Consider the following 22,041-nt stretch of genomic DNA (forward strand, 5'->3'; position numbering starts at 1 on the left):
GGAAATTTGGATGCTTATTGAATATTTGATGATATTGGGGAAGTATTGTAAATTTTTTTGTGTGTTTATAATAGTAATTTTTAAAGATCCCTATTTTTTAGAGATGCATATTGAAATATTTAGACATGTAATGATATAATGTCTGGGATATACTTTAAAATACTAAGAGATGGAGAAAGTGAGTGGTAGTATAAATGAAGCTGAATTGGTTATGAGTTGATAATTGCTGAAGCTGGGTGATAGGTAAATCGGAGCTCATTATTTTATTCTGCATATTTTTATACATTAATGTATGTTTAAAATTTTCCATAATAAAAAGTAAAAAAAAAAAAAAGACATCATAAGGAGAGTAGAAGACAAGATACAAACTGGGAGATCTTTACAACCCATATTATTGGCAAAGGGATTAATACTTGTAATAATAATTGTGTAAAGAATTACTACAATTTAAATATTTTTAAAAATAGATAATGCTCTTAACTACCACACTATAAATAGGTAATTCATAAAGGAGGAAACCCAAAGAGATGCTCAACCACATGCTGAATATCATTTCACACCCACCACATAAGCAAAAATTTTAAAGTCTGACTATATCACCAGAACACTTCTACGTTACTTGTTGGAGTATAAACTGATATATCCATTTGGAAAACAATTTGGCATTATCTAGTAAACTTGAAGTTGCATGTCTCTTATGGCCCAGGAGAAATGTGTATCAGGATATATGAGCAAGAAAATTCCTAACAGTATTATTTATAACAGTAAAAATCGGAAACAACCCAACTGTCTATCAACAGTAGAGTGGTTAAATATATTACGTATACTCATACAGTAGAATACAACAGTGGGAAAAATGAAACACAAATCCATGGACATGGATGAATCTCTAACAACACTGAGCAGAAAAGCAATTCACAAAAGCATAGTACAGTAGGATTTCACTTCTATAAATTAAAGAACCAGTAAAAGTAAACAATATTTTGTTTAAGAGACCAAACATAAGAAGTAAATCTATAAAGCAACAGAATGATAACCACAAAACCAAGATAGTGATCTTCTCTAGCTGCAGAAAGAAGGGAATGGACTAAGGCAGGGGAACACAAGGAACATAAAAGTAGTGTGATTATACATGTTAATTTAGTCAGAACAGTCCTGGTTTGCCTATATTCCTGGTGTAATAACTAATAGTACTCTCTTTCACTCTCAAAAGTGTCCTAGTTTGGATAGTAAATTATATATTCACCCTTTTTAAAGTATCTTTTTTCCCTTTAACTGGATGGGAGGCCTATGGATCTTCACTGTATAATTCTTCCTTATATCACACGTGTATTTTACAAATATCCATTTGAAAATAGCCAATATTTTATAATGTAATTTTAAATTTTAGACAGTGACAACATGGTAAAAAAAAGAAAACTGTACATAGAATAAATGTAAATAGGATTTGAATGAAACCCTTGTCATCTGGGTATATGTGGAGATAAATAACATACTATATGCCTGGCATTGTGTTAAGCCATTTACAGATATTACTTCATCTTCATAGCAAGATTTTTGGGTAGGTATTATAATATTATCTCCGTTTTACACGTGAAGAATCTGAGGCACAAAATGTATGTGTAACTTAGCCAAAGTCATACCATGACAAAGCAGAATTTGAACCTAAGCAATGTGACACCAGACTACATGCTCTTAACGCAATGCCAGAATCCATAATAGATATTCTTAATCATTTTTTGTGCTACGGATCCCTTTGGCAGTCTGGTGAAGCCTATAAAGCCCTTTGTAGAATCATGTTTTTAAATGCATAAAATATGCATAGGATCATGAATGAAACCAATTATACTAAAATACAGTAATCAACTTATTCAACAAAAGTGTTCTGTACATGCGCTTCTTTATTAATGCGTTGAAAAACAAAATCTAGTAGAGGGTCGAATAATATCTATAATTTTAAAGTAGTGAACACTAATTATATCTTGAGATTTCTACAACTATAGTAATGTGATGGGAAAATATTTGTGATTTTTATTGGTGAAAAAGTCAGTGGTACTTCTAGTAACACTGGTTTGTTGCCTATGTTCACAATTGAAAGAAATGCTAAATTTCACTTAGAGGTTAGCAAAAATTAGGTTATAATATTTTTTTCATAGAAATTCACAGCCCTCTGTTTTGTGACCTTAATTCATAGACTTCCTAACATATGCTTTACTTCAGAGAGGTCATATTCCCCAGCCTATCTTCCACTTTCTGGTTTGGGATTATGCTCAAAATGAGATACACAAACTAGTTTACTAGAAATAAAAAATATTTCTCCATGTGATAAACTTGAGTGGGGAATGAGAAACAGGAATGTGTTAGAATGACTAGGTGTACACATAGACAATGGGAAGCTTGGAACTGCTTTAGAGTGTTTTATTTAAGAGGTTTAAAACTGGTTCCAAACATGTACTGTCACATGCAATTATTCATAAAAGAATTCATTATGGATACCATAATACCCTACAGTATACTATTTGTCAATACATGTAGCAATGCAACAATCAAAAAAGAAAACTCAAATAGCTGGACACCTCCTAAAAGTTTCATTGGGCTAAAAGCAAAACATCTGACAAGTTTTTGATTTGCCTTTCTCATGATTTGATGTCCCAGCAGAGCAACTGGGGAACCTAATTCTGACCAACAAGGAGAAATTGCTCGGCTAATTGGAAGTGACAGAAACCTTGGGAGAAAACAACCACATACCAAGGATAATTATAAGAAGGTAACATGGGCCTTAAAGCATAGTCAAGAAATCTGAAGCTCCCAAATGAGGTGAGACTTGTAAAAAATGCTAAGAGAGGACAAAGAACAGGCTTTTAAAAATTCTCTTCAAAGGCAGAAGATGATCAAGGAAGGGAAAAGCCCACTTACAGCTGCTGGTATAAGGTTAGATCTGAGAGAGAAAACAGAGTCCCTAAATATTATTTTCTTCATTCTCTACAAAGGAAACTTGAGAAGCAGCTTGACATAGTAGAAAGAACTATGTGTATTTGTGGGGTCAGGCAAACTTGGATTTAATTCTCTGTTTCAACACTTAATAGTTATATTACCCGGGGTCTCCTTTTCCCCATCTGTAAAATGGAGATAAGTATATCTTTCTCATAGGATTGTTCTGAGTAATGGAAGTAACACATTCAAAACACTGAGCCAGGCTTATAGTAGTGACTCAGTAAATAGGAACTTATTAATATTACTCAAAAGAGTAGTATAAATAGTGACAAGAAGCAATACTCTTCCCAAATAGAAGAAGGAATTCTAAGAAGTACCTAACAGTTCCAATTTAGAATCCATCATCTGATATGAATGGCTTATATCGCAGGCTTTTGGGGGTGGAGGGGCAGGGAGTACAAATGAGACCTGAGAACAACTGTTCCCGTCTTTGAGGAATTATGGTAAACAGAATAGGTGCTAGAACACTAAACATGGGCAAATGTCTGCCTTCAAGGTGAAAAGTGGAAATCTAAAACCTGGAATTATTTGGGATGTTTCCTCCCACTGGTGTAATATTCATTTGCCCAGGGAAGGGGAAATTCCAGAGAAAAAAAGCAACTGAAACAAAGGAGTAGATTGAATTTTCCAAAGTGCTCAATGTGAAGATGCAGTCTTGAAAGCTAAGGTGATGAAGAAAGAAGAGGTTTCTTGAATTTCCTCAAAGCTTCAAGAGGTAAAGCTTAAAAGAAGAAGGGGGAAAAAAAAGGTATCCTTAAGCAAGATGTAGATATGTCTATGTCTCAATCCCTGGAATGTGTGAATGTTACCTTATTTGGAAAAAGGGTCTTTGCAGATGTAATTAAGTTAAGGATCTGGAGATGAAGAGATCAATCACCCTGGATTGTCTGCTCGGCCATAAATCCAATGAAAAGTATCTTTATGTGACAGACTGAAGAGAAGACAGAGAAGAGGAGGCAGTGTGACAACGAGGCTAAGATTGGAGTAATACAGCCACAAGTGAAGGAATACTGACCAGCTCTACCAGATGCTGGGGGAAACAAAAATCAGATTCTCCCCTAGGTCCTCCAAAACTGCGGCCCTGCTGATGTCTTAATTTCAGACTTCTGGCCTCAGAACTGTAAGAGAATACATTTCTGTTGTTTTAAGCCACCTGTTTGTGGTAATTTGTTACAGCAACCCTATGAAGTTAATACACAGATTTTAAAGAGAATCTCAAGATTAGACTTCCCTGGGTTGGAGGGAATGGGGGATTATGAAATGGATGGTGGAGGGTGAAGAAGGTCTGAGGGACTCCTTGGAGGAAATATATGAACAAGGGTGGAGTTAGCAAATTACAGACCCCACAGTCTTTGCTTTGACAGAGATTGTTAGAGTTTAGAAGAGAACTGACCGGGTTACCATGCATTGCCAGAACCAGAAAGCCATGTGGCAGGCAATCTAATATTCAGAGTTCCCCCAAAGAGTATTTTATATCATCAAAAAGAGTTTCTGTTTGATTGACAAATGCTTTTCACTCCCCACTCCCTTGATCTGTAGCAGGAGTAACAGCTGTCTGTATGCCAATACTTTTTGCAATCCTATCCAAACTACCCATAGGAAAAGGTACTTTTTCATTAGTCGCTGGCAGTCTCAAACACTCAGAAAAAGAGAAAAGATCATGGACAACTAAAGGGGTTCCAGTGATATAGAATGGAAATCCATATCATTTGGAAACCCTCCCTTCAATCCTTACTTGATTGGGACTTTAGTCATTCACTTGAGAGTCCCTAACAACTCTAACCCTCCACCAGGACTACTTTGATCTTAGGCAAGAATGTAAAAGGAATTATTAAAAGGATGCTCTGGGAGCATCTATAAGAGAAAGCAGTAATCAGTCAAATACAGTATGGGTTTACCAACCAGAATTTGTCTAATTTTATTTTCTTCCTGACAGGGATACTAGACCAGTACGCCAATAAAATGCAGTAGACAATATTTATCTGTGCCCAAAAGGCATTATTGACATTTTTCATCATTTACTTACAAGTAAATTGGGGAGGCAAAAAGGCTAGATGATAGTACCTTCAGGCAATGACTTAATACCCAATGGGTACTGACTCCTGGAGGGCAGTCAGCCTCTCCAGAGGTTTTTAGGGTAGAACAACGGTCCCTATATCGGTCAACACTGTATTTCACTGACTTGAGAAAACCCATATTTTCCAAATTTTTACCTGATTCAAAGTTGGAAAGGGTAGGGGGTTTAACAAACCTTAGAACAGCTTAATGTTGACTCTGGGCTAAGTTCTAGATAGCCATAATTAGAATTCAAAAAATTGGGGGAATCTGTAACCATACAAGCAGAATCCAACAAACTAATAGGGATTTTTAAGTTTATTCACTCATTTAGATATCATAAATTTAGGGAACATCTATTCTCTGTAAATGTCTATGTTAAGCTTTAGAAAGATGATTAAGGTATTGTCCTTGACTTGCACTAGCTTAAAATATGGTAGGTGAAACAGATGTGTAAGGAGATAAGATATATTACAGTATGTTCATTGTAAGGCCTTATATTTAGCAAAAAAAAATTTTAATTAACTACATTTAATTGTTTCGGATAGACTGGCATTAGCATATGTAAAACGCCTTTAAGAGTTTAATAAGCTGAACAAAATAATGTTTGTTAAGAATGTGAGAGTGGGCTGATATTCTAGCTCATACAAATCGATCTTCTAAAAATTAACAAGGACTTAAACACCCTAAGGAGGAAATACAAATAGCCAATAGAGATATAAAAACATATTTAAAAATTCATTCTCAGTTATAAGCAAATCAGGAGAACAAATTTGAAAAAAAAATCAATAAATAATAGTATTCCATGCTTGCAGAGGTGTGGTGAAATGGATGCATAAACTGCCGGTGTATATTAATAAACATTTTATGTGTATAAAATGGTAACTGTGGAAAGTTATAGTAAGACAAGTCATACTGTGCAATGCAGCTATTTTCTTCTAGGAGTCTACTCTAAGAAATAATCTAAAATATATACATAAAATATACATAAGGCAGTCCATAACAGCATTTTTAATAATACTAATAAAAAATTAAGATGAATAATTTTTTAAAATGTTCAACCTTATGATGCAATGTATAATCAGAATTATGTGCTTAAAAAGAGGGTATCTGCAATATTATATTGCATTATATATATTATATTATATTATTATTAAACTAGAAGTCTAGGGATCACGACTTTTCACTGTAAACCTTCTTAAATGTTTTGAGTTTTGTGCCATTTGCATGCAATACATGCAAAAAAGAAGCACAATTTGAAAATAAAAGTATTCAGCATAAAAATTTTAAAATACACTTACGAATATTGTTTAATGATGTAAGGAAATACACTTACGAATATTGTTTAATGATGTAAGGACATATACTGAGGGAAAAGAAAATTTTATTATTTCCTGTAGTGAATTCATATACCTAGAAAATATATATAATTCTGGTTGTGTTACAAAAAATATTTTGTTCGGTATTTTTCACCATAAGAAACCTAGGACCAGTTTACATACAAGCAAGAAGGATGGTAAACAAGCTCATCTAAGAATGATTGGAGGAAAATGTGAATGTTTGGCCTGGAGTATATGTGTGAGAGCATGATGGCTGTCTTCAAGTATCTGAAGTACTGTCGTATGGAAAAGGGTCCATACTTCCTCAGGAAAGCCTCAGAGGATGAAACTAGACCCACTGGCAAGAGCTATAGTAAGCCATTTCAGTTCAATGTCAAAACATTTACAGACTTGTTTATTTGTTTATAGGCCATTTCAGCTCAATGTCAGGAAACACTTTCTAATGGAATGGGGCAAAGAATGAGTGCATTTCCAGTCACTTGAAGAATTCAAGCATAAATTGTCACCTACTTGACTGGACATTATAGAAGAGATTCAAACATCAGAAGTATGACTTTTGGTATGATTCCAGCTGTGTGAGAAGTCATTTAACCTTTCTGGGACACAGTTCTCTGTAAAATGGGGAAGTTTGACTAAATTACCTCCATGTTCCTTTTGAGTTTTAAACTGTTTAGATTCTGCATTGGTGTAATTACGTTTGGCTGATTTTTCCAGATTTACTTGATATCAGCCTCTTATCACTTGAAATACCTCACACTATAGTTGTGAGAATTAACTTAGATGTTTAAAAAAGTATTTGTAAAAATGCAAAACTCTATGTAAGACTTTGTTATAGTTCAACGTCATTGGCCATTAGGAAAATGCAAATTAACACCACAATGAAATACCACTACACACCTATTAGAATGGCTAAAATAAAAAAATACTGATAATACCAAGTGCTGACAAGATACGGAGCAACTGTATCTCTCATACTTTGCTGAGGAGAATGTAAAATGGGACAGCCACTCTAGAAAACAGTTGGTAGTTTCTTATAAAGTTAAATATATACTTACTGTAAAACCCAGATATCCATCTACTGGATATTTACTCTAGAGAAATGAAAACTTATATTCACTCAAAAATCTGTACATAAATGTTCAAATCAGCTTTATCTGTGATAGCCAAAAACTGGAAACAACCCAATACCCTCCAATGGGTGAATGAATAAACTGTAGTACACCCATAACATGGAATACTACTCAGCAATAAAAAGGAATGAATTTGATACATGTAACAATTTGCATGGATCTCAAGGCCACTGTGTTGATGAGAAACCAATCTCAAAAAGTTACATATGCTATGATTCCATTTACATAACATTCTCAAAATGGCAAAATTATAGTGATAGAGAAAAAATAAGTGGTGCAAGGAGTTAGGGTTGGGGGGAGGGTATGACTATAAAGGGGTAACATGAGGAAGTTACTTTAGGGTAGTGGAATAATTAATAATTTCATATCCTAATTGTGGTGATCACTAATTTATTACATGCAATACAATTTTATACAACTATACACCAAAAAAAATTACATTTATCTTCAAGGTTCTGGAAAGCAATAAAATTTGTATCATTATTCACTTTTTTGTTTACATTGACTTTTTATGTTTAGCTTTGGACTGTCTTGTAATCAATAATATAGAATGTTTTTCATATGAAAATTTTTTATTGAAGAGTGCTGTAGAAATAGGGTGTGAGGTGTGTTTACTTAACAGTAATTTTATTCTTTTTCTTTAAAGGAATAAATGGTCAAATGTGAAAGTAAATTCAGGTAAAGCTCACTTTTATTGATATTTTATTCTTATTTTTAAATTTTACTATCCCATTTTTAAGGAAGCCTCTGGGAAAATATTTTTATATAAATTTTCACAGCTCACTCAAATGTGATCTATATTTTAACTATTTATCATATGACTTAAAGAGATTGTCCAAAAAAAAAAAAAAAAGAGATTGTCCACACCTTGCCAGGTTCTACTTTAGCTGCTGATTCTCTCTATTTATACTGAACTAAATTTACCTCCAATCAAATTGCATAATAAACATAGAAGCTTAAAATTAATTCCTATCCTAGGATAAGATCTACACAGAGTTTGTCCCAAAAGTGAATTTCTCTTATAAGATGATCCTTACAAATACTAAAATATTAGTGTCTCTCAGACGGTATAAGGCTGTTCTTGTGGCTAACATTACCAATGCTCAATATTTTCAATTCTCTTTTTTTCTCTGGATATGCAAAAGCTTACATTTCTTAGTTCTACAAGTTAAGCAGCACTGTGTGACTAGTTCTACTGATGAACAGTGACCCGAGGTGATATGTTACTTCCAGACCAAAGCATTTACAAGTCTGTGCGTGTTTCACCGTGCTGTCTTTCCTGGCACAAAGAACCCTGAGGTATCATTCAGATGGAGTTACCAGAAGAAGGAAGCAATCTGGAATATTGAGCCACTACATGAAGGGCTGCCCTGGAGAAACTCCTGGACTCTTAGCAGATTTGCCTGAGTAAGAAACTTCTATGTGATAAGCCTCTGAAATTTTGGCATAGTTTATTACTGCACCATTCCCTAGCCTAACCTGACAAATAGAATCTGTATACTAACTTTGCCTATGTTAAAGGTTTTCATGGCCTTTTGTGTTTTCCATAGTCAGATGACAGTTATATGTTACAGCTTTTCCAATAATATTTAATATAATTAGCATTTTAATTAATAACCTATTCTATTAGTCTCTACCACCAACTTAAGATCTCAAATTTTGAATCTAAATGAACAATATTTTAAATTATATATACCTATATCTCAAACTTACACCCTGTGCTAATCATTACCAACCAATAAAAAAGGATGCATTTGTTTATACAGTATTTTAATTCATTAAATAACCCCTGATGTTTCTAGTCATGTTCCCTGGGAAGCAGACCCTGAGATAGAGATTTGCATGCAGGAAAATTTATTAGGGGGTTCTCTTGGAATTAATACTTGTGGTGAAATGCAGGATTGGACAGAGGAGAAGCTGGGCTGTGAAATAGTTATAACAAAGCCTAAACCAACCCTACCCTGAGGGTGGCTCTGAAGCTAGGGTGGCCCTTCAGAAGTGTTCCAAGTTGAGACAAGGGTACTGGGCCCTTGTATACCCATCAATGATCAGTCATTGGATAAAGACTGCTCCCGGGAAGTAGGTGTGACCTTGGGTAAGGCAATTTCTGGATGGAGCTGACATCTTGACAGCTGTGAGCCACAGCATTCCCAGCAGCTGGACAAACAAGTCCTTCAGTCCTGAAGAGGAATATGGTGTCAGTGGAATCTATCCCAGTGTCCAGTACACCTGATAATCATGAAGAGGCATTTATCTATCTGTTAGACGATCACCACCACCATCATCACTATCATATTTACTGACAATTTTACTATGCGCCAGGCACATCTTAAGTGCTTTGAAATTATTAACTCATGTAATTCCCAAAATAACCCTATAATATAATCTGAAATGCTTTGCCTTCAAAAATGAAAATCAATATAGGTGTTTTCTGCAACATACCCCAATCCCAGAAATGCTTTGCTAATGACCATTCAGTAATTTCAATTGTAAGTTACTCTATCTAATATGAGCAGTCCCATTCAGTAACTGTCATTGGCCAAGATAGTTACTCTTTTCATGGGCTGCATCTTCTAAATCATGGATGGCATTATGATGTCTGTAATTTACTTTTAAAATAATTGAGCATGGATAATGTGATATTATGTGTGAATATATATGCGTGTTAATTTAGGCTACATCATAAGTGCTGTTGCTTGCCCTAATTAGGAACTTACACTCCCAGGTATGGTCAGCTGATATTTAGCCATAAGGCCACACTCCAGAGGAAGCTATGACAAGTGCTTTAGTCATACTTATCTTGACCAACACCAGAATTTTGCTAATTAGCATAATAAATATTAGCAATCAGTTTTCATTGGTGAAATTAGTGTTGTTCAAGTTATATGGATTGGCTAATATATTTTAGACATTCCACTTTTGCTGAATAGGGTATAAAAATCTAGCAAGCACCGTAATCTGTATCTTTAGGAAAGGTACCAACATTTGATCCCTAAAATGTCCTGTATCCAGCTATTGTTTCATTGGACTCTGGTTGCCTGAATCCTGTCTTTAAATATTACTGCATCTACCTTAAGTGAACCTTTCATGCATGTTTTAGTCATATGTGGTAGCCAGTCTTCAAACTGAGCCTTAGTGCCCTTAATACCAATGATTCTTAGTATTTATCCCTTTCTGTAGTTCCCCCACACTGAATAGAGATGACCTGTGTGAATAAGATATTCTGGAAATGAAGACAGTGCCTTCCAAGGATAAGTCTTAAAAGATATTGCAGACCCTGCATTTTTCTCTCTTGGATTATCTATTTTGGAGGAAGTCAGCCACCATGCTGTGAAGCTGTTACAGAGAGATCCGTGTGGGGAGGAACTCAGGTTTCCTGCTGGTAGTCAACACTAACTTGCCAGCTGTGTGAGCGACTCGTCTTGGAAGTAGATTCTCCAGGCCTAGTCAAGCCTTTGGGTAACAACAGCCCCAGCCAACATCTTGACTCATGAGAGACCCCGAACCAAAACTACCCAGCCAACTTGATTTATCCCTAATCAACAGAAACTATGAGATAATAAATATTTATTGTTACTTTAAGTCACTAGGTTTTGAAGTAATTTGTTATGTAGCAATAGATAACTAATACATCATAGTACATAAAAGGACAGAGAGCTGGAACTTAATTGAACTTATAGAAGAGATTGTATGAACTGTTGCGTGTAAGCCTCCTTGTTAATAACTTTATTTTTTAAAATGTCTGTTTATGTGACAGAATTTGGTCTAATACTTGCTTGCACTGCGACTTAGTAACAAAGCTATGTCAAAGTAACCACCCCCTTCACTTATATCAAAAATTGGTGGTTACTTATATCTGTCAAAAAGAACAAAATAGTTGTGCGTGACCAAATTGACTTAGCTAATTTTGCAAGACAGGCCTATTGATTTTTCTGCCTACTACAGCTTGGCTCTATCCATTTCTCTTTATCACCACCATCAGTCCAGTACAGACTACCTTCATCTCTCACCCTGGACCGCTATAACAATCTTCTCACTCATCTAGTTATACCCATTGATCTTCTTCCACCCCACTGTCAATATTAAAGTTAGAGTGATCCTTTTAAAGCACAAATCTACTCAAGTAATTCCATCACCACCCCTGCCCTTATTTAAAACCTTTTAGGACTCAGAGAAGATCATAAGGCAAAGACATAGCCTAACATAGCCTACCAAACTCCTGCCCGATCTGGTCCTGCCAACCCTTTGAGCGTTGTCTTGAACTCTTCTCACTCTTGTTCTCTTTGATTGCCCGTCACTGGCCTTCCTTCAATTACTAGTACTTTTCCTGTTCCTACTCACAACAGAGAATTTGTATGTGGTGTTTCCTCTACCTTGAAATCTCTTCCTTTTCCTCTTTGTCCAGTTCAAGTCTGCCTATCCTTCATATCTAGTGCATATGTCAGTTCTTCAGCAAAACTTCCCTCAGTCTCCCTGATTGACTCTCAGCATCATACATTCCCTCCTTTGTGTACCTGTCACATTGCAATTTTACATTTGTTTGTGTAATTATTTGATTAATGTTTGTGTTTACTGCTATACATTTTATAAGAGCAGGTACCATATATAGTTTAACTCATTTATGTATGCCCTGGAGCCCAAGAACATACTGCATATTTGATAAATATTTGATTAAAGACTTAATAACTGATTAACTAATTGAATGAACTCAGGTGGATATAAATGTTGCTTCAGAGCCAGAGTGCCTAGGTTCAAATTCTGGCAGTTCCTAACTACGTAATGTTAAAAATGATTCTACCTCACTGTTCTTTAGATTCGTCCTCTGTAAATTGGGAATAATAATTACCTTATAGGGTATTGCAAGGAATAAATGAGTTAATATACATTAAGGGCTTAAAGCCATTCCCAACACATTAAGTGCTATGTATGGCAAGTGCAATTATTATTATTATTGTTATTAACATGCTTAGTCATTTTGTCATGCTAGTTCCTTAGGCCATAGCTACCAGTTCCTTGGATAAGTTCATTCTTTTCTTACAGATAACAAATTCCAAGTGTCTATGTAAAAACAAGAAGCTATGTCAAAGACACAAATTGAGGGCAGAGCTTATAAATCTTTTTGAGTTGTCCAGTTTTGACTTAGGTATAAGGATACTAACATTAACCCTCTTATCACTGGTGTTTCTTTGGTAATTTACTATTTATACAAAAAGACAAAGCAGTGTTTGAATTAAATGAGAACTTCAAAGAGTTCTATAGCTGTCTTTTACTAGGGCACAGTTCACGCACCAAAAAGAATTGAGCCCACCATCTCTCTGAGTTTTTTGCATTGGTTACCTACTTGTAGTTCAAATAATGGCAAGATATTATCATAATATGTAATACTGTTGATCTCTTTGTATTATAGACCTTCTATACTTTGAGGCACTGACTTTAAAATGTTAAAGCTGCAGGTTTGTAACTTTTGAACACCATATGTTATAAACTGTTGAAATGATGTCTCCCTACTTGACAGTGGAAATGTTCATGCTCAGTGCAAAGGCAGCAATGGTTGGATCTTGTTTAGCTGCTAATGCTTCTTATAGAAGTTGTGAATGCTTGCACTTTATTATATTCAGGGTCCCCACCTACAGATAGGTCTCTTGTAAGCTGCCATTAATTTGGGCAATAGGTCATAAACTGAAGGGTTGTTTTAGGTAAGTATTGCAAATGATGTGTTCTGTTCTTTGTTTACTACCAACCATGAAAAACAACACTGTACTTTCCAGAGAAACTGAGATCACCCAGTCCTTGCAACTGAGGTCATTTTAGTTTGGGAGGGAAAAAGAAAAGAATTCTTTTCAACTCCTTGCCAGTTCCTCCTCGCTTTTTGAGAAGGCGATACCTCTGAAAGAAAAGAGATCAAAGATACATGGGGCTAAGGGCAGATCAGATAGCTATACTTTGTAGTCTGTTGAAAACAGAGCTAGCTTTACTGGAAAAGAGATTATGTGTTATAGTTATAAGGAACAGAGGAAAGGTTACAGGGGTTACTAGCCTAAAAAACCAACCCCCAGTCCTCTACCACCTTGTCAGAACTTAAAATACCGCCATTAGAAATTCATTTGTTTGCATTTTAAACAGTAATTCCTTAAAGCAGTTACCTGTGGAAAAAACTGAATTCTCTATCAATTCTTTTTCCTGAAAGTGAATTTTGAAAGCACTGAGACCAAGAGGTAACACTAACTCCTGAAAACTCTGACTTGACTGTAGGACTGCTATGGAGAAAAAAGGTTGGAAGAGTACAGGTTATGTTTGAAGAGAGGCTAGAGGGAAATCTGTGGCCGTAGAAAACAGTGGTCATAATGTGTGATGACTGTGAGGAGAAAGAGGAAAAAGAAGTGGGTTTCTTTTTTGATTTGTTGCTCTGGGCATCTACAATAGAAGAAAGAAAATATATTACTATATGATGAGATACAATGAAAATGACACAGACAAAATAGGAGAGTCATGCCTAGAATGTGAGAGCAACTCAACTTTCTTAAATATCCTGATTAGCTTTTTTATGACCATAATCATGCTAAATTCATTCCCTACTTGTAGAGTGATTAGTATATATTGAGCATCTTGAGGGTAAGACAAAACTTTTAAGTTTTCTGTTTCTGAGAAGCTCTCCATATATCCTCTCTCCAGTAATTCACTCATCAATGCATAAACTGTTTACCTGTTAAACTGAATGTGATAGATTGAGACCCCATCCACTAAAAAGTGAGGAAACACAGGTCCCTTTGTCTTGCAACAAGGAACCAAGGAACATACAAAGAGTAAAGGTAAGATAAATAGATAAGGAAGGAGGCTGGTACAGATTTATACAATTAACTATTATTATGTGCTTAATATTTGCCAGTTGAGCTGGAAAGGAAAAACTATGTGTGAGAAAAATCTATCACCTTGTGATGAGCAAAGAAGTTTCTGGCAGGATGAGAATTTGCTGGTGGGTATAGGGACGATGGAAACAGTAGGAGCAAAGGAGTTGTCCCAATTTACACTCCACCAGCAATGTACAAGAGTAGTAGTATCTGATTCTGAAAATTTTAGTGTGTAGTGGTATCTGATTATGGTTTTAATTTACATTTCCCTCATAAATAATGATACTGAATCTTTTTTCATATGCTTGTTGATCATTTAGATATCTAGATTTATGAAATACATATTCAAATCTTTTGTCCGTTTTTCAAAAAATTGAGTTCTTTGTCTTTCTCTTATTGATTTATAATGGTGCCTTATATATCTTGGACGTAAGTTTTTTGTCAATAGTCGTTTTATATTTTTCTTTTCCTACTCTGTGTATCATTTTCTCATTCTCTTAAAAATGTCTTTTGATACATGAAAGTTCTTAATTTAATGGAGTCTATTTTATCAGTCTCTTTTTTCATGGTTTGTGCTTTTGTATTTAAGAAAACATTGCCTATCTTAAGGTCATGAAGGTATTTCCCTATGTTTTCTTCTAGAAGTTTCATTGTTTTACCCTTCACATTAGATCTTTGATCCATTTTGAGTTAATATTATGTATAATGTGAGGAAGGGGTCAGGTTAAAATTTTTCCATATAAATATTCAATTGATCCAGAACAGTTTATTCAAAAGATTATCCTTTCCTCCACTGACTTGCACCTTTGTCATAAATCACATAATTCTTAATGTGTGATGATTTCCCCTAACTATTCTATTAAATGTATTATTTGAGTGAACAATACATTCAACTGGTAAGAAAATCAAAACAAATTAATGAAGAAACTAAATTCAAAAAGGTACAAAAATGCAAATGGTGAAGAGCAGAAATAAATGTACCTTCTATTCTGTTCGTCTGTACTCTATTTCTTTCTCCAGAAGCAATGACAAGTGTCAGTGCCCAGATATGCCAACAACTCTGCTTAACTTTCTAGGGTCCTGAATAGAGAAAGCCCTTTATCCCAAAGTCCACCCCCTGATTCTAATGTAATGACTTCTCTAGGTGATTCTGATATTAAGTTTCTAGGTGGTTCTGATACGAGTTTGTTCCAACATAATTTAAAAGTCTATTTTCCTTTACTCTTTTAAAAAGCATATGACTGGATTTTTTTTAAAGCCCAATTAGATTAAGGCTTTATTTTATTAGGGGGATTCAAGTTACTTATATTTATTGTGACTGTATTTATTCCTGCCATTTTATTTATATTATTTACTACTTTTTTTTTCTTTTCTGTCTTTTGTGGAACTAATCAAGCTTGCTTATTTTCTTATTTTAGTAGTTTAGAAAGTATACGTCTTATTTTGTATTCTGCTCCTATATATTTAAATTTTAACCTCCATTTTATATATATTTGCTCTTAAAGTGTAGAATTAAGCAGCATCTGTATCCTGCCCTGATCCTGCCCTTCTCCCCCACTTTCTCCTACAACTCAAATAGGGGCAGATCCAATTTTTGTACAGCCCAAAGCTTATACAATTTGGGGTATACTCTTTAAAATAATTTGAAATTCTAAATTTGAAAATTGGGTAAGAAAGTGAATGTTTATTTAGAATGAGAAAAGAAATCAGAACAAAATATAATTTTTTAAATTTTACAAATTTACAAATCTTTAAAAAATGATAGTTCCACAAACATAACAGAATCCAGAAAATAACATAATATTTTTATTAACTGCCTGGGACACTTCTATAGTACTTTTTTCCCTACATTTTCTCTTATAATTTTGCATTTCTGATTATTGGAAGCTAATAGAAGCAAATTGTATTCTAGTTGTGTATATTTCATGCTTGGTCCCTCTGTCCCCCTCACTGTCTACATAACTTCCAGTGCTGGGTACCATGGGACACACTTACATCACGATACATCCCTAGGCTCTGTAGCTTTGCCAGGTGAGTCAGCACAGTTGGAAGCAGGATTCCTAAGATCTTTCCTACATTGGGGGCACTATGGAAGAAAAGTTAACGGTTCACAAATTGACAGTGAACCACCTAAATATATTCCCCTAAATCCAAATTACATGATTTTTTCAACTCAACCTCCCCCTGTCCAAATCCCCCCAAATATCCATAGCTATGCAATACCATCTGTCTTAAAAAGTATAACAGAGAGGAATTGAGAGAAGAAACAAGAAGTGATCAAATGATTATTTTAGCAAATAAAATACTTTAATATTTTCAACTATTTTATATTTTAAGGATTTTAAAAGGATAGGCATAAAAATCATATGATCATCTCAACAGATGCAGAAAAAACTTTTGACAAAGTCCAACATCGATTAAGGATAAAAACTCTCAACAAGTGGGTATAGAGGGAGCATACTTCAACATAATAAAGGTCATATATGATAAGCCCACAACTAACATCATACTCAACAGTGAAAAGCTGAAAGTATTTTCTCTAAGAGAAGGAACAAGACAAGGATGCCCACTCTCATCATATTATTCAATATAGTATTGGAAGTCATAGTCACAGCAATCAGACAAGAAAAAGAAATAAAAGGAATCCAAATTGGAAAAGAGAAAGTAAAACTGTCATTGTTTGCAGATGACATGATGTGATGCTATATATGGAAAATCCTAAAGACACCACCAAAAAACTATTAGAACTAATAAATGAATTCAGTAAAGTTGCAGGATACAAAATTAATATACAGAAATCTGTTGCATTTCTATACACTAATAATGAATTATCAGAAAGAGAGATTAAGAAAACAATCCAATTTACAACTGCATCAGAAAGAATAAAATACCTAGGCTAAATCTAAGCAAGGACGTAAAAGACTTGTACTTGGAAACTATAAGACATTGATGAAAGAAACTGAAGATGACACAAACAAATGGAAAGATGTATCATACTCATAGACTGGAAGAATAAATATTGTTAAAATGACCATACTCCCCAGCAATCTACAGATTCAATACAATCCCTATCAAAATACCAATGGCATTTTTCACAGAACTAGAACAAAAAATTCTAAAATTTGTATGGAAACACAAAAGACCTGAGTAGCCAAAACAATCTTGAGAAAGAAGAAAGCTGGAGATATCATGCTTCCTGATTTCAAGCTATACTACAAAGCTACAGTAACCGAAGCAGTATGGTACTAGCATAAAAACAGACCCATCAATCAATGGAACAGAATAGAGAGCCTAGAAATAAACCCACACTTTTATTATCAGTTACTCTTTGACAAAGGAGGCACAAATACACAATGGGAAAAGACAGCCTCTTCAATAAATGGTGTCAGGAAAACAGGACAGCTACATGCAATAGAATCAAACAGGACTACTTTCTCATACCATATACAAAAATAAACTCAAATAGATTAAACACTTAAATTTAAGACCTGAAACCATAAAACTTCTAGAAGAAAACATTGGCAGAGTGCTCTTTGACATCAGGCTTAGCAATATTTTTTTTTTAATCTGTCTTCTCAGGCAAGAGAAATAAAAGCAAAAAACAAATTGGACTACATCAAACTAAAAAGCATTTGCACAGAGAAGGAAACTATCAACAAAACAAAAAGGCAGCCTACTGAATGGGAAAAGATATTTGCAAATAATACATCTGATAAGGGGTTAATATCCAAAATGTACAAAGAATTCATGCAACTCAACATCAAAAAAACAAGCAACCCAATTCAAAAATGGGCAGAGGACCTGAGTAGACATTTTCCCAAAGAAGACATGCAGATGGACAACAGACACATGAAAAGATGCTCAACACCACTAACCATAAGGGAAATGCAAATCAAAACCACAATGAATTATCACATCACACATGTGAGAATGGCTATTATCAAAAAGACAACAAATAACAAATGTTGGCAAGGATGTGGAGAAAAGGGAACCCTTGTGCACTATTGGTGGGAATGTATATTGGTATGACCACTATGGAAAACACTATGGCAATTCCTCAAAAAATTAAAAATGGAACTACCATACGATCTAGCGATTCCACTTCTGGGTATTTTTCTGAAGAAAACAAAAACACTAATTAGAAAAGATTCATGCACTCCAATGTTCTTTGAAGCATTATTTACAATAGCCAAGATATTGTAGCAACCTAAGTGCCCATGAATAGATGAATAGATAAAGAAGATGTAGTATATTTGTACAATGGAATATTATTCAACCATATAAAAACTGAAATCTTGTCATTTACAACAATATGGATGGACCAAGAGCATAAAGCATTAAGCCATGCAGCTAACTCTCCTTATACCTTTTCCTGCTGTTTACCTGTAAACTGAAAAAGATACTGCTATGGTTTGAATGTTCGGGTCCTCCCGAAATCGGTATGTTGAAATCCAAACGCTGAGAGATGATGGTATTAGGAGATGGGGTTTTGGAGGGGTTGCTTAGGCCATGAGGGTGGAATCCTTATGAATGGGATTAGTGTTTTTATAAAAGAGACCCCACACAGCTGCTTACCCCCTTCCATGAGGACACAAAGAGAAGTCACCAGCTATGAGCCAAAAAAGGCCTTCATCAGAACGTGACCATCCTGGCACTTTGATCTTGGATTTCCCAGCCCCCAGAACCGTGAGAAATAAATTTGTGTTGTTTATAAGCTCCCCAGTCTGTGATATTTTGTTGTAGCAGCTCAAACGGACTAAGATGGATATTTTCTTTCTTTGTTTTAGGCTCAAATGTTTAATGCTTTCTCAGTTTAGAATTACATTGCTCTACTTTAAAAATGGCTACCATTTATTTTATTTATTTAGGAAGTGTTCCCTCCTGGTACATTTCCTAAAAGAGTTTGTATCTGACAAGGGTTATTTCTTTAAGTATTTGATAGCATTCACCAATAAAATCATCTGGGCCTAGAGCTTTCTCTGCCAGAACGTTTTTCAGTGAAAAATTCAATTTCTTCAAGTAAAGCGCTATTCAGATTTTCTGTTTCAGTTTTTGTCAGTAGAGTAAGTTATATTTTTCAGAGAATTTGTCTATGTCATATAAATTGTTGAATTCATTGGCATAAAGATATTAATAATATTTCCTTATTACCCATTTAATTCTTTAAGATCTGTACTGATACACCCTCTTTTATTCTTCACACTGATAACTTGTGTTCTCTTTTTTTTTTTTGTCTTCATCAGTCTAGCTAGGAATTTATCACTTTTATTAATCTTTTCAAAGAGCTGTTTTTTTGGCTTTGTTAATTTTTTCTGTTGTTTCCTGTTTCATTACTTGCTGTTCTTATTTTTATTATTTCTCTTTTCCCATTTATTTTGAGTTTACTTTCCTTTTCTTTGTCTAACTTTTTAACTTGGAAACTTAAGTTACCACTTTTATAATTTCTTTTCTAACATATGCATTTAGAACGGTAACTTCTTCTCCCAGCACTGTTTTAGCTGCATCTCATAAATTTTGATATGTTATATTTTCATTATCATTCAGTTTGAAATATTTTCTAATTTCCATTGTGATTTCCATTTTTAACCCACTGGACTAATTAAACATGTAATGTGAATTTCAAATATTTGCATTTTTGGAAATATATCTTATTATTATTGATTTTTAATTTCATTGTGATTACAGAAGATACTTTTCAAGACTTCAGTCTTTTAAAATTTATTGACTTGTTTTATCATATGCTCAGCATATGATCTATTTCAGTGAGCATACCATGTGTACATGAAAAGAATGGATATTCTATCAGTCGTTGTGTATAGTATTCTATAAATGTCAGTTAGGTCAAGGATATTGGTAGTATTCAGACCTACATCTTTACTGGTTTTTTTCTGGCTGTTCTGTGAATTGCTGGGAGAGGGGTGTTAAATATTCCATGATTAGATTTGTCTATTTCTTCACTTAATTGTCAATTTTTATTTCATGTGCTTTAAAGATCTTTTATTATGTCTTCTTAATGAACTGATCCTTTTGTTATTATGAATTATCCCTATCTTTGTTAATTTCCTTTGCCTTGAAGTCGGTTTCATCTGATATTAACATAGCCCCTTCAGCCTTCTTTGATTGTTTGCATGGTTTATATAATGTTCCATCTTTTTACTTTCAACCTAGCCATGTATTTAGAGTAAATTATTTTTTTTTACAGAACATGTAGTTGGGTCTTGCTTTTTTAGTATCCATTGTGAAATTTTCTACCTTTTAGCTGGAGTTTTTAACCAATTTATATTTAATGTAACTATTATTCTGTCTCTATTCTTACCACTTACAGTTTGCTTTCTGTTTGTCCCATTAGCTTTTTGCTCCTTTTTGTCTATTTATCCACAATTTTTAGGCTAATTGAACATTAGTGCTTTAGGCCTGTAAGATTGCAAGTTTTTATCTGGTTTTTAGTCACCCAGCATGGCAACAGATGGCCAAAAAACCCATAAAAACAGGAAGTTCACTTAGTGTCATTCACTTTATCAATTAATTTTTCTGATTCCCTCCTGTTTTTTATAACTTTTGGTCATATTCCCATGCCTTTAGATAGTTGTTTTTGATATACTGTCCATATTTTATCACTGTTACCTGTGGAACAGTTTGCTCAATAGTAGCTACTCTCCTTTTGCCAGAAATGGAGGCTAATTTTTAAAGCTTATAACAACTCTGTTACAATGCCCTTCACTTATACAGTGTCTGATGAATCTAGGTGTTTAAGTGACATCCACCAGTTTGTAGCTATGGCTTTCTGAAATAATTAACTAGTAGAGGCATATGAATGGATCACTGCTAGCTCTGAAATCTACTGTTGGTGGAGTCATAAAGAAAAGATTGCTAGGTGATTTTTGTGTTTGTGAAGTATTTAGAATGTTGGTAAGAAAATGAATAAGCAATATTTTAAGTGTTCACCTTTCGATAGTGGAATTATAAGATGATTTGTTTTCTCCTTCACGTTCTTTTAGAATTTTCCAAATCTCTGTAATTGAACTGCTTTATAATTGAAATGAAGATATTAGTTCTTTTTTACTAAAGGGAATGAAAGAGCACTAACATCTGCTGAGCACCTACCATGAGCTGGGTAGCGTACTAGGCACTGTCTCATTTAAAACTTTTTAGATATTTTTTAAACCAGAGGAAAATATTTTTTTAGTTAACTGTTAAAGTGTGGTTTAAAAGTATATTTATTTTTCATCATAATGATGTCTCTTGGTTGTTTATTTGTTTGTTTTTCAATAGGAGCCTTTCTGTGTCCTGCACAGGTTAACATTAGTCAACAAGTTCTAGATACACATCAATATCTGATATGCAGTATGGGTGAGAAAAACCAATGCTCCTTCAATAACCCCAGGCATTAAATTTAACCTCTGGTAATCTTGGAAAGGGACAATTTCCTTGTGTCTTCCTGATATTCTTGAGTTACCTGAACTGTGTGGGATCTTGTCTTTTCTTCTAAGGAGCAATAAAAATGTTTCATTTAATTCAGGAGCAATAACACCTTTCATCCAGCCTCATTCAATTTACCAGTTTAATTTTTTCTTCTCATTCTTTCAGAATGATTAAGTAAGAAGAGTATAGTCATAATAGAGCAAGGCTGAGCAATGTATTGCACATTGTACATGTAGTACATGTAGCAATGGA

This window comes from Balaenoptera ricei, chromosome 3 (genome assembly GCF_028023285.1).
Source record: "Balaenoptera ricei isolate mBalRic1 chromosome 3, mBalRic1.hap2, whole genome shotgun sequence".
In the NCBI taxonomy this organism is placed as follows: Eukaryota; Metazoa; Chordata; class Mammalia; order Artiodactyla; family Balaenopteridae; genus Balaenoptera; species Balaenoptera ricei.